The sequence below is a fragment of the Neophocaena asiaeorientalis genome, unplaced genomic scaffold (assembly GCF_003031525.2).
Source record: "Neophocaena asiaeorientalis asiaeorientalis breed wild unplaced genomic scaffold, Neophocaena_asiaeorientalis_V1.1 scaffold74, whole genome shotgun sequence".
NCBI classification, from domain to species: domain Eukaryota; kingdom Metazoa; phylum Chordata; class Mammalia; order Artiodactyla; family Phocoenidae; genus Neophocaena; species Neophocaena asiaeorientalis.
Window position 1 is genome coordinate 70,228 of NW_020172183.1, and position 19,612 is coordinate 89,839.

The following is a 19,612-nucleotide window of genomic DNA, read 5'->3' on the forward strand; positions in this document are numbered from 1 at the left end:
TCCTTTTCTACTCCTTTCTCTCCTGGTGATCATCTCAAGCCTAGGAGCTTTTAAAGAGTCATGATAAATTGGTAACTGGCTTCTAATCACCAGCACTTATGTGCATTGACATCTGCTGAGTTCTAACTATTATGAATAGCCATTGGAATCCATGTTTTCACTGAATTCCTAAATGTTTCAAGTTGTAGGTACATGTGATCTATATTTTGTAAAGCTCTTGTAAACCTGTTGACTTTTTCACTCTCCACTAATTTATCATACTTCTTGCAAATAAGGAGAGAGCTTGATTGTTTCAGAAAATATATTTGCAGCTGTGCAAAAATGGTTAGGGCTCTCTTAAAGTCTCTATACCCTTAATATTAATAATTTACTGAGATGTGTAGATTAAATGGAGTTTCTGAAATTTTTCTTCAATTAATCTAGATTTTTTAGAATCCTTAATCTACTAGGTTGACAAGTAAAACAAAACAAAACAAAAATCCTTACACTGTCTCTTAATAATATGGCAAATCTCATAATATACTCTCTATTCGATTTAAATATTGAGACTATACAAAGTTCCAACACTGGCTGCCTCACATGGTGTTTTTCAAAGACTTAGACTCTTTAGTAAAACTGCTTAGTTTACCAGAGTTATTCCACTCACAATACTTCTCCCCAGGAAGGGATGCAAGTGTATAAGGGGATTTATTGGGTCTTTGTGGCAGTCGCTAGAGGAACAGTTGGACAGCATGTGCTGAAAATTTTGTTGAAGAAATAAAATCAACTTCTATTACAGGGCACATAAATAAAGCCATTTAACTTGCGTAGGAAGTTTCCCAATAAAACAGTGGTGAATTGGAACACTCAGGTGCAAGTAGGGAGAGAGAGAAAGTGTTGAAATATGCTATAAGAAGCAATATTTAGGGACCAGTCACCTCCACCATGAATCCAACACAAGCCACTGAACCGAACTGACCCACTGGGGGCAGACACCAAAAACAACGGGAACTACAAATGTGCAGCCTGCAAAAAGGACACCACAAACACAGTAATTTAAGCAAAATCAGAAGACAGAAAGACACAAAGCAGATGAAGGAGCAAGGTAAAAACTCAACAGACCAAACAAATGAAGAGGAAATAGGCAGTCGACTTGAAAAATAAGTCAGATTAATGATAGTAAAGATGGTACAAAATCTTGGAAATAGAATAGAGAAAATACAAGAAATGTTTAACAAGGACCTAGAAGAACTAAAGAAAAAACAAACAATGATGAACAAAAAAATAAATGAAATTAAAAATTCTCTAGAAGGAATCAATAGCAGAATAATTTAAGCAGAAGAACGAATAAGGGCCCTGGAAGATAAAATAGTGGAAATAACTACTGCAGACCAGAATAAAGAAAAAAGAATGGAAAGAATTGAAGACAGTCTCAGAGACCACTGATACAACATTAAATGCACCAACATTCAAATTATAAGGGTCCCAAAGGAGGAAGAGAAGAAGAAACAAGCTGAGAAAATATTTGAATGGATTATAGTTGAAAACTTCCCTAATATGGGAAAGGAAACAGTCAATCAAGTCCAGGAAGCACAGAGAGTCCATACAGGATAAATCCAAGGAGAACACCCCAAGACACATATTAAGCACACTATCAAAAATTAAATACAAACAAAAAATATTAAAAGCAGTGAGGGAAAAACAGCAAATCGCATACAAGGGAATCCCCATAAGGTTAACAGCTGATGTTTCAAGAGAAAGAATTCAAGCCAGAAGATAGTGGCAGGACATACTGAAAGTGATGAAAGGGAAAAACCTGCAACCAAGATGACTCTACCCAGCCAGGATCTCATTCAGATGTGACGGAGAAATTAAAGCCTTTACAGACAAGCAAAATCTAAGAAAGTTCAACACCACCAAACCAGCTTTACAACAAATGCTAAAGGAACTTCTCTAGGCAGAAAACACAAGAGATGGAAAAGACCTACAAAAACAAATTACCAAAACAATTAAGAAACTGGTAATAAGAACATGGATATTGATAAATGAATATAAGTGTAAATGGATTAAATGCTCCAACCAAAAGACATAGACTAGCTGAATGGATACAAAAACAAGATCCCTATATATGCTGTCTACAAGAGACCCACTTCAGACCTAGGGAAGCATACAGACTGAAAGTGAAGGGAAGGAAAAATATATTCCACGAAGAGGGAAATCAGAAGAAAGCTAGAGGGGCAATTCTCATATAAGACAAAATAGACTTTAAAATAGACTATTACAAGAGACAAAGAAGGGCAATACATAATGATCAAGGGACCGATTCAACAAGAAGATATAACAAGAGTAAATATTTATGAACCCAACATAGGTGCACCTCAATACATAAGGCAAATGCTAACACCCATAAAATGGGAAATTGACAGTAACAAAGTCATAGTAGGGGACATTAACACCCCACTTTCACCAATGGACAGATCATCCAAAATGAAAATAAACAAGGAAACACAAGCATTAAATGATACATTAAACAAGAGGGACTTAATTGATATTTATAAGACATTCCATTCAAAAACAACAGAATACACATTCTTCTCAAGTGCTCATGGAACATTCTCCAGGATACATCATATCTTGTGTCACAAATCAATCCTTGGTATTTTTAGAAAATTGAAATCGTATCAAGGATCTTTTCCAACAACAAAGCTATGAGACCAGGTATCAATTCCTGGAAAAAATCTGTAAAAAATACAGACACATGGAGGCTAAACAATACATTACTAACTAACCAAGAGATCACTGAATAAATCAAAGAGGGAATCAAAAATACCTAGAAACAAATGACAATGAAAACACGATGACCGAAACCTATGGGATGCAGCAAAAACACTTCTAAGAGGGAAATTCATAACAATACAATGCTACCTCAAGAAACAAGAAACATCTCAAATAAACAACCTTACTTTACACCTAAAGCAATTAGGGAAAGAAGAACAAAAATACGCCAAAGTAAGCAGAAGGAAAGAAGTCATAAATATCATATTAGAAATGAATGAAAAAGCAATGAAGGAAACAATAGCAAAGATCAATAAAGTTAAAGCTGTTTTTTTGAGAAGATAAACAAAATTGATAAACCATTAGCCATATTCATCAAGAGAAAAAGGGAGAAGACTCAAATCAACAGAATTAGAAATGAAAAAGGAGAAGAAACAACTGACACTGTGAAATACAAAGGATAATGAGAGATTACTATAAACAACCTTATGCCAATAAAATGGACAACCTGGAAGAAATGGACAAATTCTTAGAAAAGAACAACCTCCCAAGACTGAACCAGGAAGAAATAGAAAATATGAACAGACCAATCAGAAGCACTGAAATTGAGGCTGTGATTAAAAATCTTCCAACAAACAAAAGCCCAGGACTAGATGGCTTCACAGGCAAATTCTATCAAACATTTAGAGAAGGGCTAACACCTAACCTCAAAATCTTCCAAAATATAGCAGAGGGAGGAACACCCCCAAAAGCATTCTATGAGGCCACCATCACCCTGATACCAACACCACACAAAGATGTCACAAAGAAAGAAAACTACAGGCCAATATCACTGATGAACATAGATGCAAAATCCTCAGCAAAATACTAGCAAACAGAATCCAACAGCACATTAAAAGTATCATAGACCATGATCAAGTGGGGTTTATCCCAGGAATGAAAGGATTATTCAATATACACAAATCAATCAATGTGATAAACCATATTAACAAATTGAAGGAGAAAAACCGTAGGATCATATCAATAGATGCAGAAAAATTTTTCAAAAAAATTCAACACCCATTTCAGATAAAAACCCTCCAGAAAGTAGGCATAGAGGGAAATTACCTCAACATAATAAAGGCCTTATATGAGAACCCACAGCCAACATCGTTTTCTCACCACTATTATTCAACATAGTTTTGGAAGTTTTAGACACAAGAATCAGAGAAGAAAAAGAAATAAAAGGAATCTTAATCAGAAAACAAGAAGTAAAGCTGTCACTGTTTGAAGATGACATGATACTATACATAGAGAATCCTAAAGATGTTACGAGAAAGCTACTAGAGCTAATCAATGAATTTGGTAAAGTTGCAGGATACAAAATTAATGCACAGAAATCTCTTCCATTACTATATACTAATGATGAAAGATCTGAAAGAGAAATTAAGGAAACACTCCCATTTACCATTGCAAGAAAAGAATAAAATACCTAGGAGTAAACCTACCTAAGGAGATAAAAGACATGTATGCAGAAAACTATAAGACAGTGATGAGAGAAATTAAAGATGATACAAACAGTTGGAGAGATATATCATGTTTTTGAATTGGAAGAATCAACATTGTGAAAATGACTATACAACCCAAAGCAATCTTCAGTGCAGTACCTATCAAATTACCAACGGCATTTTTCACTGAAGTAGAACAAAACACTTCATAATTTGTACGGAAACACAAAAGACCCCGAATTGCCAAAGCAATCTTGAGAAAGAAAAACGAAGCTGGAGGAATGAGGGTCCTGGACTTCAGGCTATACTACAAAGCTACAGTAATCAAGACAGTATGGTACTGGCACAAAAGCAGAAATATAGATCAATGGAACAGGATAGAAAGCCCAGAGGTAAACCCACGCACATATGGTCACCTTATTTTTGATCAAGGAGGCAAGAATATACAACGGAGAAAAGACAGCCTCTTCAAAAAGTGGTGCTGGGAAAACTGGACAGGTACATGACATGTCAAAGTATGAGACTAGATCACTCCCTAACACCATGCACAAAAATAAGCTCAAAATGGATTAAAGACCTAAATGTAAGGCCAGAAACTATCAAACTCTTAGAGGAAAACATAGGCAGAACACTCTATGACATAAATCACAGCAAGATACTTTTTGACCCACCTCTTAGAGAAATGGGAACAAAAACAAGAATAAACAAATGAGACTGAATTAAACTTCAAAGCTTTTGCACAGCAAAGGAAACAATAAACAAGACAAAAAGACAACACTCAGAATGAGAGAAAATATTTGCAGCGAAGCAACTGACCAAGGATTAATCTCCAAAATTTACAAACAACGCATGCAGCTCAATATCAAGAAAACAACCCAATCCAAAAATGGGCAGAAGACCTAAAGAAACATTTCTCCAAAGAATACATACAGATTGCCAACAAACATGTGAAAGGATGCTCAACATCACTAATCATTAGAGAAATGCAAATCAAAACTACAATGAGATATAGTCTCACACAAGTTGGAATGGCCATCATCAAAAATCTACAAACAATAAATTCTGGACAGGGTGTGGAGAAGTGGGAACCCTCTTGCACTGTTGGTGGGAATGTAAATTAATACAGCCACAATGGAGAACAGTATGGAGTTTCCTTAAAAAACTAAAAATAGAACTGTGATAAGATCCAGCAACCCCACTACTGGGAATATACCCTGAGAAAACCACAAATCAAAGGAGTCATGTACCACAATGTTCATTGCAGCTCTATTTACAATAGCCAGGACATGGAAGCAGCATAAATGTCCATTGACAGATGAACAGATAAAGAAGATATGGCTCATATATATAATGGAATATTACTCAGCCTTAAAAAGAAATGAAATTGAGTTATTTGTAGTGAGGTGGATGGACCTAGAGTCTGTCATGCAGAGTGAAGTAAGTCAGAAAGAAAAATAAATACCATGTGCTAACACATATGTATGGAATCTAAAAAAAAAAAAAAAAAAAGAATATTCTGAAGAACCTAGGTGTAGGATAGGAATAAAGACACAGGTATAGAGAATGGAATTGAGGACATGGGGAGCGGGAAGGGTAAGCTGGGATGAAGTGAGATAGTGGCATGGACTTATATATACTACTAAATGTAAAACAGATAGGTAGTCTGAAGCAGCCGTATAGCACAGGGAGATTATCTCAGTGCTTTGTGACCACCTAGAGGGGTTGATAGGGAGGGTGGAAGGGAGATACAAGAGGGAGGAGATATAGGGACATATGTATATGTATAGTTGATTCACTTTGTTATAAAGCAGAAACTACCACACCATTGTAAAGCAATAATACTCCAATAAAGATGTTAAAATATCAACCAATCAATCAATATATAAAGAAAGAAAGAAGCAGTATTTAACTGAGAAACAAAGAGTTTTATTTCTTCAAGGACACATAGCTAATGGTGATTAGTAAAAAAATGAAATACTGAAAATTGCTAAGTGAAGAAGAAATCATGCTAACACACAAACACACACACACACACACACACACACACACACACACACACAGAAAGAGGAGGAATTCTGAATGCAAGAAAGATTTCACTCAGGAGGAGTTACCAAAAGGTCCATGATGGTCTCTAAAATTGAAAGTAAACTTCAGAGATGCTGATTAATTTCTACTTCTCAGTGACCTATAGACATTAAAGAAAGTATCTTTAGGTCCTGTCATAAAGCAATCAATATTTAACTGGAATTAAATATATTTGGAGATAGAATTGATTCATATATTTTAAGAGCTGTCAAGTTAAAGAGGAATTAATATTATTGTGTCTGGTATTTTGTGTAGAAGGTATAAAGAGGTCACTTATTTCTAATTAAAAAGCACAATTAAAATATTAAAGAAAATAAAACATACCCTTAGGTATGTATATACAAAATTCAAATATTAGCTCCCTATCAAAGTCCTCCTGCTGTTTGAGTTCAAATTTTCTTTTAATAATAGTTAAAAATAACCAACCAAACAGAAAGCAACAGGGGGCTCAGTCTCATGTACTGTGGGAAACTTGATAATCCTCTAATATCCCTGAGAATTGGGGGGAAGTTTATGTTTCTTCCAATTGCTTCTTGTTGTTCTCCTATTTTCACGGAATACGTAAGCTCTGTTCTGGACAGCAGAATTTGCTGTGGTCGGTTTTATTTTTTTTACTTTCAAAAAACATCTTATCTTTCCCACATATGATATTCATATCAGATAGAGAACAGATTACCACTTGTTTTTAATTTTGAATATTTTCACTAATGTTATCAAGTGATTCTTTTACAAGGATTGGACAAGAGCAGTGGCGTTCAAACACACACACACAGTCACAGAGCGCTTTGTTTAACTAAATTTTACATAGACTGTGTATAAATAAAAGCAGACCTACACTAGTTTAAGGAGTGGGAGGATAGGTCAGTTTCCATACCAGATCCATGTCTCCCCCTACACATCTGAAGGAGCAGTGAGAAATCCACAGAGCTGATATAGAATTATAAGAAAATCAATGTTCCTTTCAACATGGATGTTCTATTATTTTATTTAGTTGATTGCCCAGTATATTTTTAATTCTTTATATTATCATACACTTACAAGGAATTTCATTTTCAAAATCCAACCTCCTCCTTTTAAAGTAAGAAATCTGAGGCTTAGATATGTTAAGTAAATTATTCAAGGTCACACAGATAATAAATTGTAGAGCCAGGTAGTCTCACTCTGGAACCTCAGGGTTCCTAACCACTTAGCCACCACAGTTAGCCAAATCTTCATTATAGTCGTTTTCATTTTTTTGAGTTATTGGGCTAATTGAGTTAGGGCAGATTCTACTCCAGGTTTTGCTGAGTCTGACAAATAAAATAAAGAACATAAATTTATAAATTAAAAATTTGGAACAAACATGAATATTTATTTAGAAAGGGAAACAAGGACAATAGATAATCATTACAAATTTTTAAAAGCTACACAATTTCAAAACACCGCAAAATCCAGAAAAATAATATAGTATTTTTATTAATTAGTTGTATATCCATTATATTTACTTTTCTAAAATTTTTACTACATTTCTTATATATTTTTACCTCTTTGTATGACACCAATTTTATATCATTTTTATTGAAAAGAATATTCTCTGAAGCTTGGTTGGTAAAATGTTTTTAATTATTCTTAATAATTTAGAAATGCTTCCTTTTTAAACATTAGAATTCCTGTCAAATTTAGGAAAATCTAAGTCCACATTTCTTTCATGTGTGGGCTTTAAGATTTGGAAAGCTTTTCCATGGATTCAATTCTCTCATCATACATTTCGAAGTATGTGCTATTCGACTGCCAACATGTTTCTGGTATCAGGTTGCCATAGGATGGTTTTATATGGTGATGACAGTTCTGACCCATGTCGAGATGCCGTTGGATTCACTCAGTGAGTGATAGGGTTAATCCTGACAGCCATTCATACACTAGGACAGAGAGCAATAATAACTTGCATGTACAGCAATGACTTAGAACCAAAAATTAAATCCCAGTAGACCAAATGAAAAGTATCTTTAACTCAATTTTCCCTAAACTGAATCCACAAAAGTCAGAAGCCACTCCAATGCCAGGTATCATGAATGTGTAGGAAAAGGAAGTTGACAGGCTAAGAGAAAAAAATTGGTTAAAGTTAAAATGTCTTCCTTTTGCAAACGTTACAAAAATTTATGAGCACGTGAATACATTTCTAAGGCCTCTCTCAGATCCGTGGAAGGAACCTATGCAAATCAAATGACAGGCCTAAAGCTTAAGCTTCATTACCTTTAGGTTATGGTCTGAGTTAAGGTCTAGTCATTAAGCAAAAGAAAGAGTAAAAAGAAAATAACTTTATAATCAGACTGGATTAAAAACTGAAGGCTTTGAATCTGGAGTGAAAAGAGGTAGAAATTTTATAAAGGCATGAAAGTGAGGAACACAGAGCAAAGTAAAGGTATGAGCCTGAATCAAAGGCCATGGACGAATTTGCTCAGATTTACAATTTGGGGGGAAAAATGGTGGAAATTATAGTGTGGATTATCAGCTGGGAGTATAATACCAGGGAGTGTGTTCCATTTGTTTATATCTGTCCCTATAGCACACACCCTGTGCACCAAGCCATGGGAGTTCCTCAAGGAACCCAAAAACTTGCTGTAATTTGATGGTATCATGTGTGGGAATACAAAAACATTTTCAGAAACTTCACAGCTAAAATTCCTAGGTTTTATCAAGAATATAACATTTGATCAAATGTTCTGTGAACCACAGTTTATTGGGATAGAAAAATCCAGCTGAAAATGTTACTTTAATTAAAGGATGCCCACACACATACACTTGGACCTCCTTAATAGTTTTAAAAGCAGCATTTATGACAGTAACTACATTATTTAAAACAGTTAAAAATGTGATTTTTTCCCAAATATCATTTATTTTTATCCATTTTCCCCTTACACTTTCAAGTAGTCCACTATAAAATTATTTTCCTGGAATCTAGTGTGTACCTGAATTTTTCTTGTATCATTAATATGTACATCACCTTCTGTCTGACTTTGACTTGCCTAATCAGTCAAGAATCAATGAACAGAATAACAATATATTTTATTTGATTATCCAAATTACAAATTATCCAAATGACAAATGTTGATCATTATCAGTTTTTCCAGAAATTAGGTTTGGTCGTTCATGAAGAGCAGACATCAGAGTTACAGTATGATTTGGATTCTCTTTGCTATTCTTATACACAGTTGAAAATTAAAAGATTAGTGACAGCAACTGTAACTATTCTTTTCAAGTTAAAAAAAAAAAAATATATATATATATATATATATGTATTATGATTAGAAATGTTAAAATTAGAAATTTTAAAAAATGTCTCTCCTTGTTGTTTTAAGTGGATGAGCTGGGCTTTTCCATGGGAGAGAAATTAAAAGACATGTACTTCCAAAATAAAAGAGCAGATCTCCTTTCATTTCACAGGGACACGATTGAAGAAAATAATAATCCAGTCTGTTGATTGAAATTTTTAGGAGGAGCGATCATAAAATAATTTTCAAAGAACTTAATTTATCTACATATTTATGAATCCAACACCAAATTTGAGAATCCTCAGGAAAGGTACCTCATCAAAGAGCACTTTTTTTCACACACTCAGTTCCTGAGACCTGGGTGGTTAACAGTAGCAACACAAAAAAGGCATAAGTAAGGCCTCAAAATATTTCAAAAGTCACCTGCATTCTCACTTCCTAAACACAGCAGCAGTAAATAAGATAACCACAGATTACCAAAATAGACAGATGTTTAGAAATTCTATTTTAGGTTCTCTACATCTTTTGTCCTTACACATTTGAAAGAGCTGTTTCTAAGACACAAAACTGATGTGATGGATTTCTCTGTAAGAGAGACAGACAAGCAATTTTGTCAGGAATCTTAATTATTCTTAACCTAATCATCTTATTTCTCTCCTTGGTGCTCAGAAGAATGTAATTACTACAAGTAAGAATCAGAAGGCAAGAAATCGCTTCTACCCACATTTGGGTTTTTGAGGTCAGCTTAAAAAAGAGTCCCTATTCTCTGATCATTCATTCATTTCTTTATTTAGCAAATAATTTTGTGCAATGATTAATTTTCATGTATTATTCTAAATGTTGGCATACAACAAAGAAAAAGATAAATATGTTCCTTGCCTTACACAACATAAAATCCAGTGGGGAAATCATATATTAAAGGAAACTTATATCTGTGAAACTGCTATAAAACTGCTATAAAAGGTAGAGCACCGTGTTCTATGGAAAGTAATAGAGAGACATATCTAGTCTAGTTGGGTCAAAAATATTACCCAGAAATTATAACAATATAAACTGACACCTGAAGAATAAGTTGGGCAATGGGGAAAGGGAGGATATCAGTGTTGAAAGTATAAGGAATTGCATGTCCAAAGGTCCAGAGTCAAGTATTCAAGAAACACTGAAGGCCCAGAGGAATCATATCAGAGAGGTCAATGAAGAAATTGGACAATAAATGAGGCCCAAGTGACAGGAAAGGCAAAATCCTAGGGGGCATTGTAAACTCTGTTAAGAATTTTAGACTGTGTCATAAGAAAAGGTAAAGTCATCCAAGGGCTTTCACTAAGAGTAATAACTACAGGGATTTACATTTTTGAAAGTTCACTCTGGCTATACAGAGGAGGGTAGGTTAGAGTATTGTAAAACTAATGCACGGAGATCAGTTAGAAGGCTATTACAGCAGATTGTACAATGAACAATTCCATCTAGCAGGTCAAGTTTTTAAAATTAGTTGGGAATATATTTAGTGAGCTTAATAAGTCAAGGAAAAAGCAGTACAATTCCATGTCAAGAACACTCTTCCACGGGAATAACACTGATATCACCAGTAGTATCAATATCATAACTGGAGAGACTCCTTTTGTCAGGATGACTGACTAATAATGCCAGCTTAAAATTTTTCCAGTCCAAAATAATCTGTTATGTTTAGTGTCTTGAATTTATAACTACATTTCAGTAACTATCAAAATGCTAGCCAGAAAAAAATAAAATATAAGAAATACTCTATCATTCCCCACTTTAGAAAATATTTTAGAATATTCTCTTAACCTCATCTAATGTTAGGAACAAGGAAATCTACAAACTTAATTTTATTAGGTTAGTTCTAACATTTCCATAATCAGAGGGAAAGTATATGCTTAGCAAAGCCACAAATAGTTATATGTATCAAATGGATGGATGGGCAGGTAGATACACAAACAATAGACATATAGATATATAGATATATAATATTTATTTAGCTGTATTTATCTATCTATAGATATATATTTATATATCTGAAGTAGATGTATATAGATAGATATTGATATTGAAATTTATGTCTACATATGTAATTGAAATCTCTATATCTATTTACAAAATATATACAAATATCTGTAGATAACTGCTATATAAATGTTTTAATTTTTAAAAATAAAAATGTTTTTTGAAGACTGGTAATAAAAATGACAATATGGAGAAATCTCTTAGGTTAGGCATTGAGTAAAAGAAACTCAAATGCATGATGTTGTCAATTATGTACTTCAATATTTGCTTTTTGGCAGAAAAAATTTGACACTGGAATTGATTTTTTAAACTGATGATAATTAATGCATTTCTATTTCTTTCTAGGATGCATAAAAATGCTTGATCTAGGGCTTCCCTGGTGGCGCAGTGGTTGAGAGTCCACCTGCTTATGCAGGAGACACGGGTTCGTGCCCCGGTCCGGGAAGATCCTACATGCCACGGAGCGGCTGGGTCCGTGAGCCATGGCCACTGAGCCTGCACATCCGGAGCCTGTGCTCTGCAACAGGAGAGGCCACAACAGTGAGAGGCCTGCGTACGGCAAAAAAAAAAAAAAAAATGCTTGAGCTAAATTTAATACTTAGACATGGCAAATAAGTTAGCTAAGGTTGTTATTATGTCTTCTTTCCTAAACTTTGCTTGCTTGTTTCTATCATAACATGCCTTTAGTAGAAGCCACACAAAACATTTCTGTAATATGACTTAACACTATAAATTTCAATAATAAATTTAAAATAAGAATTTATTTAAATAAATTAAAATAGGATAGGGATTCAAGACTAAATTTTAAATAGTAATCAAATTGATAGTAAATTTCAAATGAGAACATTGTATTGTCATCCTTTGACTAAAATTAGATTTAATGGACAGATTTTATTTTTTCCAGCAGTGTTATACAATGTTTTTAGAAAAATCCCTCCCTTTTTGTGGGAGATTTTTGTTTTTTAATTTTGGAGAGGATTGAAGTGGAAATGAATATAGGGTGATGGCTTGGACTATAGCATGAAATGAAGTGGATCAGGAAGTATTTTTGGTTCTTGATTAGATTGGGTAAAGAAAGAGAAAAAAATATTGTAAGACTACCAGTTTCCTGACATAAAATTATAAGTTGGAAGAATGTATTGAGATGGAGAATACTTTAGAAGATGAAAGTTTGGTAGAATGAACAAGGGTTCAGTTTTAGATTTAGAAAGTAAGATATACCAAGTGAACACATCAAGTAGGTAATAAATTATAAATAAATCCAAATCATTACAGGAAAAAAATAAGTAAATAAATGTTTGTATGCATCTGATGTACTAACAAGGACTAGATTTACTCTCCTATCTGAAACAACTAAAAGGTAAAATATATAAAGTAATGGTTTTATAGACATTGAGCATCAGACAAAGAAAAACAGTGATCCCTGGAATGAAGATACAAATGAAGGTAAGAAGAGAGGGATATCACAGGCTTGGGGATTCTCCTTGGGGAGTGAGGGTTTCAAGCTACATATTAGGTACCCCAGCCCTATGGTCTAACACTGGGAAGATGAGCCCCTCTTAGCTGGTTTAAAAACCAGTGGGCTGTAAGAAACAGACTCCACTCTTGAAGAGTTCAGGCACAAACTTGCTTACTCCCAGTATCAGCAAAGAAGCAGCATTTTGAAAACTACCTGGGGCTTTAACCAGATTGCCCAGACCACACCAGCCAGCCCCCCAGCCTGCACCAGGCTCCTGCTCCAGCCTCTTACTCTGGTGCTGCTACCCACCAAGGCAGATGCTGCCTTTGCCAATAAGAGTGTGCATGCTTGGAGGGAACTGAGCTAGCTTAGACCTGCCTCTGACCAGGGTGGGGGAAACTACCACCCCAGGAGCACACATCCCTGCACACACTTAGAAGGGAGCAAAACCAGCTAAGTAGCATTTCACCAACCCCTCTGGCCCCAGTCCAACCTCTAATAAATACATGCACACCAAGGAGGGGGGTCCAGTGAAAACAATACAGAATTGCAACCCCAAGTCCTCAAGCCCTGACCATGACCCCAAACAAGGCAGAGACTGCCATCACACTCTAGAGGAACAGAACTCCCTCAGGGTTCTTGCTCCTGTCCCTTGCACAGTGACCCTACCACCAATAGGGTGGTGATGACCATTGAGCATACCACAAGGCCCTGCTGGAGCTTGGCTCTGGCTCTAACACCTTCAGCTCCATCCCTACCTCTTACCAAGTCAGTGATTGCCAGAACACCCCAGGAGAAGATGCTGCCCATGCTCACTTCAGATCCACCTCTCCCACTAAAGCCACTGGGCACAAACAGACTGTATAGGGATTCTCCTACACAGAACACACCTTTAAGACCAAGATAGTTAACTGATTCACCTAACATCATAGATAGAAAGTTAAAGAAAATTAGAAGACAGAGGAATATCTTTCAACTGAAAGAACAAGAAAAAAATGCTTGAAAAAAAAAAAAAAAAACCTGAAGAAGCAATTTACAGAGATAAGTAATTTACCTGACAAAGAGTTCAAAGCAATAGTAATAAGAAACCTAATTGAACTTTGGAAAAGAACAGATAAACACAGTGAGAATTTTAACAGAGAATTGAAAAATGTAAAACTGAACTAGTCAGAGCTTAAGAATACAATAACTGAAATGAAAAGTATGCTAGATGGAATTAATAGCAGATTAGGTGACATAGAACATGTAAGTGATCTGGAAGATAGAATAAGGGTAATTACCCAATCAGAAACAGCAAAAAGAAAAACAAATTGTTAAAAATGAGAATAGTTTGAGGGGCTTCTGTTATAACATTAAGTGTACTAATATTCACATTATAGGGGATTCCAGAAGGAGAAGAGAGAGAAAAGTGTCAAAAATGTATTTGATGAAATTATGGCTGAAAACTTCCCAAACCTGAAGAAGAAAATAAATATCCAGGTACAGGAAATATAGAAAGTTCCAACAAGATAAACCCAAAGAGACCCACACCAAGACATATCATAATTAAAATGACAAAAGATAAAGAGAGAATTTAATGGCAGTAAGAGAAAAAACAAAGTCACATACAAGGGAACCCACATAAGGTTATTAGCTGACTTTTCTGGAGAAATTTTGCAAGCCAGAAGAGTGTGGCATAATTTATTTAAAGTGCTGAAAGGAAAAAAACTACAACCTAGGATCCAGCAAGGTTATCATTCAGAATTTAAGGAGAGATACAGAACTTATTAGGACAAGCAAAAACAAAAAGAGGTCAGAGGTCATCAATACTGAATAATCTTACAAGAAGTGTTTAAGGGTCTTCTTTAAAAAAGAAAAGGCTGGGACTTCCCTGGTGGTCCCCTACATTGGAATGTTAAGAACCCACCTTCCAATGTAGGGGACATGGGTTGGAACCCTGGTCAGGGAACTAAGATCCCACAAGCCATGGGGCAACTAAGCCAGCGTGCCACAACTACTGAGCCTGTGCACCACTACCAGAGAGGAGCCCAGGCACTGCAACTAAAGAAACCTGTGTGCCACATCAAAGAGCCCACATGCCACAATGAAAGATCCCTCATGCAGCAAAGAAGATCCTGTGTGCTGTAACTAAGACCCGATGCAGCCAAATAAATTTAAAAAAAGAAAGAAAGAAGAAAGAAAGAAAGAAAGAAAGAAAGAAAGAAAAGGCTACAATGAGAAAGAAATTATAGGAAGGGAAAAATCCACTGATAAAGGCAAATATAGTTAGAGCTGTGGGTCAACCACTTAAATAAACTAGTATAAAGGTTAAAAGACAAAAATCTACTATAACTACAATAAACAGTTGATAGACATGAAAATGTAAAATATGACATTGATAACAAAATGGGAGAGGTGCATAAGAAATGTAGAGCTTTTAGGATACATTTGAACTAAAGTGACTATCAGCTTGAAACAAGTAGATATAATTCTAGAGAAACATATATGAGCTCCATGGGAATCACAAATCAAAACCTGCAATAGATACACATAAACTGAAGAGAAAGAAGCACAAATATAACACTAAAAAAATATCATCAAATGACAGGGAAGTGACTAAAAGAAGAAAAGAATGTGGAAGAAATACAAAAGCAACTGGAAAACAAATAAAATGGTAGTAATTCAAACCTATCACCTATCAGTAATCACTTTAAACAGTCAATGGACTAACCGCTCCAATCAAAAGGCGTAAGGTGGCTGATTGAATTTTTTAAAATCTCCCTATATGCTGCCTCCAAGAGACTCACTTCAGAGTTAAAGACACAGACTGAAAGTGAGAGGATGAAAAAAGATAATTCATGCAAATGGAAATGAAAAGAAAGCTGGGGTAGCAATACTCATATCAGACAAAGTAGACTTTAAAACAAAGTCAATAATAAAAAAACAAAGAAGGGCACTATATAATGATAAAGGGACCAATACAAGAAGAGGATATAAGATTAATAAACATATATGTACCTAATATAGGAACACCTAATTATGTAAAGTAAATATTAACAGACATAAAGGGAGAAATTGACAATAATACAATAATAGTAGGGGACTTTAACATCCCAGTTACATTAATGGACAGGTCATCCAGACAGAAAATCAATAAGGAAACAGAGGCCTTAAATGGCACACTACATCAATTGGACGTAATTAACACCTACAGGACATTACATCAAAAAACAGCATAAAACACATTCTTTTCAAGTATACATGGAACATTCTCCAGGATAGATCACATACTAGGCCACAAAAGAAATCTCAACAAATTTGAGAGGATAGAAATTATATCAAGAATCTTTTCTGACCATAACAGTATGAAACTAGAAATCAATTACAGGATGAAAAATGAGAAAAACACAAACACATGGAGACTAAACAGCATGCTGCAAAATCTGGACAAAGCTGTGTTCATCATTCTCCCCCCAGAATGACTCTTTAAAATAGGAATATAAAAACAATAACAAAACATCAAGGAGATAAGGGAGTATGTCATCAGTTAGCAGATAAGAGGGTCCATCACTTTTCTATGGGGGAGGGAAAAGTGTATGGAAGTGTAGAGACAAATGAAGCACAGTGGAGAAATACAAAGCCTAGATCAGTCATAGGAGAGGAAGCTGCATCAGAAGAGATGATCTGCATGCTTTGTAGAACTCAAAGAGACCCTACCTTAGAGATGTCTCTAGCAAATAAAATGAAGGAAAAAAATAGAAGTGGAGTTGCAAACAGAAGGGTTAGTTGAAGGTCATTATTTGGCAAATTATTTCCTAAACTAGAATGAAAACAGGAGGATGCACGTAATTGGTAGGAAGTCATAATTGAGACATCACATAACGTAACATATTTGGTGTAATTTTTAAGAAATATTTTCAGAACTGATGCAAAGTGGTAATTCACTGATAGTTGTTAAGCAAAATGTACAATATGTTTTCCAAAATACATGTTAAAAATGTATCTGTAGAATAAATTCATCATTATTTCTGAAAACAACCAACTTGTATTTAAAATACAGTAAATAAGTTGTTTTCCTTCACCCTATCTTTTCTAATATTTTTAGAAAATATTATAATCTGTGGGTTTTTTAAATTTCTACATTCATTTCCTGGCAGTTTCATGTTTGCCTTGATTTCCATTTTCAGGCAGTGACTCTGAGATGTAGGTTTTCACCTCTTCTCTCTCTCAACTATTTTATAGATTTTTCTGCTTAGCTGTCTTACTAATTAATCACAAAAAATGAATCATTCATGTCAACTCTAAATTGCTTACTTTGGAGCTATTTAAGCATGTTTTCTTTTTCTTCATATTCAGAGTAGAACTATATTTAATCTCTTCTTTAAAAGAGCAAAAATTAAATTTAGTCCATTTTAAATCTCTTCAAAATAATTCTTTCTCTTGAAAACTATAATCATAATATTTTAATAGTCTTCATACTAATATCTGATGTTTTAAAATGCAGTTTCCAAAGCAAATTCTATACATTCTTATTAACATCTTATGGTTTCAACTAACCCCAAATGTGATAAAATTATTTCTTCAATATTTAAACTCAATTATTCTATTGAAGCCCTTAATCCTTCTCCTTTATGGAATCTAATTATTCAGGGATTTAATTACTTTTCTAGAAATGTTCAAGACCTTGGTTCTAGTTATTTACTGCCATTGAACTGAATCTCCGTCTTAGGTTCTGTGAAACACTAGTGCCTTCTGGGTATATTTTGAGTGTAGTGTCTAGAGAATATGACCACTTCTTATACTTCACTGTTATGAATATGATCCAATCCTTATCTTTTTTTCTGGATTAATATAATATTTTTGTAAATGTTCCCCCTATTTCACCCCTGCTCCATACTGACTGCAGACAGAAGAGTTCTTTGAAAATATGTCAAGTTTTGTCCTTGGATTCCATTAGGCTCCAAGTAAAAATCCAAGTCTTTTACAATGAGACAAGCTATCTTTTTAACCTCACCTTCTAAAGTCCCCACTTCTTCATTACCGTTGGTCTCTTTGGTACCCTTCAAACATGTCAAGTAAACTCCCACCTTAGGGTTTTTGCATTTCCTATTTCCTCTGCTTCAAAAGTTCTCTTTCAAGGTATCTATATTGTATGTTACCTCACTTCATGTTTCTCCTCAAATGTCAGCTTCTTAGTAAAACTTTCTCTGAATACTTCTAGATATGATTGAATTATCCACCCCAACTCCTACTAAGACCCATAACTCCCTAATTTTTGTTCATAATACTAATTACATTCCAACACATCACGTATTTTCTTTTTTTTTTTTGCTGTTGGTGATCATCTCCTATTAGAAGATAAGCAAAGAAAGGCAAGGTTTGTACTAGGTTCTGTACTATGAGCAGTGCTAAAGAAGCTCAATATATATTTGTGGAATAAATGAATTTTTTCTCTGTTTTCTTAGGCTACTTCTGCCTGCTGATGCATTCCCCAAATTGCTTTCAAGTTTCATGACTATCAATTTGCTTAACGCAAGTGAATTTTACTTTAATATCTATCATTACCACATTATATTACATATCTCTCTATAAACCTTCTACAACTACCCAAACTCATGCCCTCTAAATCCAAACCTTTTATTTATTCAAATTATCCTCAGAGCTGTCTTCTTTCTAGTATACTAGAAAACTCTGATTATTTTTTATAATACATGTAATTCTACTACAATATAAGGTTTTATAACTTCATTTATTATAACATGATCAATTAATTAAGGAATATGAATTGCATTTATTTCATAATTACTAGTTACAATGTGAATAAAATAGAAAGCCAGAACTTATGGGTAGTAATAAAACTTTAAGTGTTTTGTGTTTTTATAAAAATGTGTGATAAAAATGATAACAATGAAGATTTGTTCAGCAATGTGGTAGGATTTAGAAGTATGCAATTGTACTATAAAAAGCAAAAAAACAAAAAAAACTCCAGTATTGGCATTCCTATAGGAAAATAGCACCATTATTTTGAGGATTAAATACTCTAAATCTCAATCTTTCTCTCCATTGGAACAATGATTTTGTAAAATGAGTTTCAATGTTCTGAGGTTTCTTAGGAATAAAACTATTGTCATAGCAAGAGTCTATTCTTAGCAGAACTAGCCATACTATTACAATTGGGATCATGAAAATTACTTCTTAAATATTCCCTTTTACATTATACTTCCACTTTATATCCCTTTACTGTTTCCTACTCTCTCCACAGAAAAAAGAAAGATTACATATAATAATAAAAATAATTAACGTCTGAATAGCATTTTGACATTTTCAAAGCAGTTTTACTTATATTGTCTCATTTAATGTTAACAACAATGCTGTAAATTGATATTATTTTCATTATTTAAAGAATGTGATGAGCCCCCGATTTCAAGAAAATACTGATAGTGTCAGACACAACTTAAGCCTGTTCTAGATATTATTTTTCCCTGTCCTGTCACTCTGCATAAGAATAAAGAAATAACATGTTTTTAAAATAGTTTTATCCAAATGACTGCTGTTTATGGTTATCTTTATTTTTC

The 19,612-nt window shown here is 34.3% G+C and overlaps 1 protein-coding gene across 1 annotated transcript in view; it reads right to left on the reverse strand.

Moving 5' to 3' along the window:
* Window positions 1-19,612, reverse strand: part of CNBD1 (cyclic nucleotide binding domain containing 1) — a gene marked incomplete at its 3' end in the record, with an annotated part of 326,834 nt that overhangs the window by 64,323 nt on the left and 242,899 nt on the right.